The following is a 3,528-nucleotide window of genomic DNA, read 5'->3' on the forward strand; positions in this document are numbered from 1 at the left end:
GTGTTTTGACAACCGACAGTAGAGTGCGCTGAACCCTTTGCAAAATTAATATCCTCTACTTTTGTACGAATTGCGTAGTTGGCGTAAACATACAGAATTATGGTGGTAGTAAACATTACAGAAATATAGCCTTCAATCTTTTGATTTTATTTTAAAATTGAAATAATTAATTACATGCTATCAAGCCCAGTAGATTTCCCCCCCCCCTAATCTGGTCTTTCAGATCTTCCAATGGTGCACCCATTACACTGTAACTGAATCCTTCCAGCTCCCCGATGACCATCTTCTCTTTCCCTCCACTTTTCCCAGCATTACAGTCTTTCTCAGAAAACTAAGTCTTTGCATTATGCGTTCAAAATAGGATAATTTGAGACTGGTACTCTGGATTGATTTGTTTGATGATCCATTTCTTGGTATTCTTGGTTGCCCATAAGATTCTCTTCTCCCATACCAAAGTTCAAAAGCATCAATACTCTTCCTGTCCTGTTTCTTCAAAGTCCAAGTTTCACTTCCGTAGAGTGTCACAGGGAATATCATGGTTTATGTAATTATGTAATTTGTAGGTGTAATCACGTCATGACATCTGGATATCTTTCTAAGGCCTTCATGGCTGCCCTATTGAGGACTAGCCGGCAGGGTATTTCTTGACTGCTTATTCTTTTACTGTGCTGTTGGCCTATCCCAGGGGTAGGCAACCTTGGCTCTTTTATGACTCGTGGACTTCAACTCCCAGAATTCCTGAGCCAGCATGGCTCAGCTTGGAAACCTCTCCCTTTCCCCTCAGCATGGCTGGCTCAGGAATTCTGGGAGTTGAAGTCCACGAGTCATAAAAGAGCCAAGGCTTCCTACCCCTGGCCCTATCCCAAAAGGCGGAAGCTACCTGCCATTTCAATATACTCTGTGTCAGTTCTAAGGTTGGTCGTACTTCTTTTAATATGTTTGGTCTTGGTGAGTGGTTCTGCCCACGCAATTCTCAATAGCCCAATGTGGTAGCTGAATATCACAGAGGGATAAAGAGGTCAACATGGAAGGCAGTACATTTCACTATGACAGACACTGAAATGCCATTGGGGATTTGTGCTTTGGCAAGAGTAATAATGTATTCCTAACCAGCACCACTTGATGGAAACTTCTCTGCACTCAGCTACTGGCTAGAAAAAAGAACTTCAAACTGGTGATTAAAACTATTTCCAACCAAGAAAATATGCCTGCCTCAAGAGCATGAGAGTGCTCTGTAGAGTTAGAGACAGGAAACAGAAAAGTCTCTGCTGTATATTTTACTGTGGAATGAGAAGTCTCGGACCACGGAAACTCATATCAAGGGTTTTTGAAAATTACCCTTGCAGATTGCAACAAATCCTATTTCAACTAAATATTCAAAATCAGGACATTGTGACTTAAGCCTTGATGTTGCAACACCACGGTATCTGTTACTTTCACAATCAGAAATCTGATTGTGATTATTTATTTTGTTACTTTTTAATTAATAACAAAAAGAAAAAAGAGCCAAATATAATGGTAATATATGTTGTCGATAAGGATTAAAAAAAAGCATAAAATTGCTGCTTTCCCCAGAAGGGAATTGTGTGATGGAATTATATTTATAAGTGGGCTAAGCACAAAAGACTTGNGTGTCTGTGTTTGTGTGTGTGTGTTGGGTATACAGGATGTACCAAACACCAGGTCTCAAGACAACTTTCTGTGAAAAAAGAAATTAATAAAACATATTGTGACTGGCCCATGGAACCCAATCTTTGATGCTCCCCGTTTACCCACATGAAGACATTCTGGAGGTCTGCTCTTCAGAGGGGCCAAGTAGTCTGTATCAGCTCCCGAATATCTAGAGCAGGGTTTCTGAAACTTTCCTCAAAGGACCCTTTCCCACTTTTAAAAATTATGGAGAACCTCAAAAGAGCCTTGGTTTATATACATGATAGCATTTATCCATATTGACCTATTGAAAATTGAAATTGACGCATTCACTACTGCTACTGCTGCTCACAATTGTTTGATGGGATTTTAACATTGTATTATTTTTCACCATGGGCTGGCAAATAATTGTGATATAATGGAACTCTGAGAGGGTCTTGGGGGATTCCCACACGCAAGTCCTAGGGCCACACTTGAAGAAACCTTGTCTTAGAGGAAGGAACATAAGAGGAGCGAGGGGCCTAAGCTTTGTGGGAAGAATCCAGGGAAAGAAATATTTTGTGGAATATTAAAAAGACAGAATATATTTCCCCAAAGGTTAGGGTTAGGATTAATTTGATTTAACTGAGATTTATAGTGGGAATGACCAGTGTGTGAAAACCAAGAGTTCTGTTTCTCTTTCTTTTCCTCTTTCCTTGTCTTTGTCTGTGTATCTGCGTCAAAGTCTTTGTGCATTATGTAAATGTTAACTGTTAAATATCCCTAACCCCTAGAGCAGTGGTGGTGAACCTATGGCACGGATGCCAGAGGCGGCACTCGGAGCCCTCTCTGTGGGCACACATGCCGTTGCCCCAGCCTTGCCTCCGCCCACGACCCCCTCCTCACCAGCAGCCTCCCTGTAGGAGAGTTGCCCCTGAGCGTGGCCCACGCGGAGCAGCGCAGCCAAGAACATGGCAGCCAGGCAGCATAGACAAGACTCTGCCCTCACGCCCCAATGCGCACAATCGATGCTGTGGGGCGTGGGCAGAGGGCGTGGCCACCATGGTGCTGCTGGGCTGCCTGGGCGATCTGCGGCGGGTCCTGGAGGCGGTGGGTGGCCCTGCAGGCAGGCAGGGTGGGGCAGAGTGGGGGCGGGGAAGGGAAATTATACTGCACAGTAATTGGGTGAAATTAGCTACGGTATCCAAACCTGCACATATTTTCTCAAAAGCAAATCTCACCCTTTATTCTGTGGCAATTGTGATTTTTAGATGGAGCCTGGTGATTGGTCTCTACAACTAAAAAAGAAAACGTTTACTGAGCAATAATAATATTACAGTATATCGAGTTAATTTCTATAAAGTAACTAAATGCACCAAAATTACTTTCTTGTCAATAACAGTTTGCTGGACCATGATGGGCACTAGACTTTCCAATAAGCTAACAACAACTTGGAAAAAGATTTTATTTACCTCCTCGCCCAGATGTTAATCCACACATTTTAATCCTATTAAGAGGATAAGCAGAAATCATTACGAACAGTAAACAGCGTGATTAGAGAAAAATCCAGCATGTCTGTCCTGAAAATATAACCAACCGTGTGATTGTACTATGAGTCAAGCCAGAGGAAGAAATTTCAATTTGAATAGAATGAGATGAAAATTATTGTCTTTAAAGAAGTAACAACCTGAAAATATACGTGAATTAATAAGAAATGAAATTCAATGGTGACAAAATGAAATTCAATGGTGAAAAAAGTAAGGTTCTACATTTACCAAATGTACAGGTATAGTATAGGGGGTACCTTGCTCAACAGTAGCAACTGTGAGAGGGACCTCGGAGTCCTAGTGGACAATCACCTAAATATGAGTGAGCAGTGTGCTGCAGCTGCCAAAAAAG

The sequence above is a fragment of the Protobothrops mucrosquamatus genome, unplaced genomic scaffold (assembly GCF_001527695.2).
Source record: "Protobothrops mucrosquamatus isolate PMUCROS unplaced genomic scaffold, P.Mucros_1.0 scaffold2481, whole genome shotgun sequence".
NCBI lineage: Eukaryota > Metazoa > Chordata > Lepidosauria > Squamata > Viperidae > Protobothrops > Protobothrops mucrosquamatus.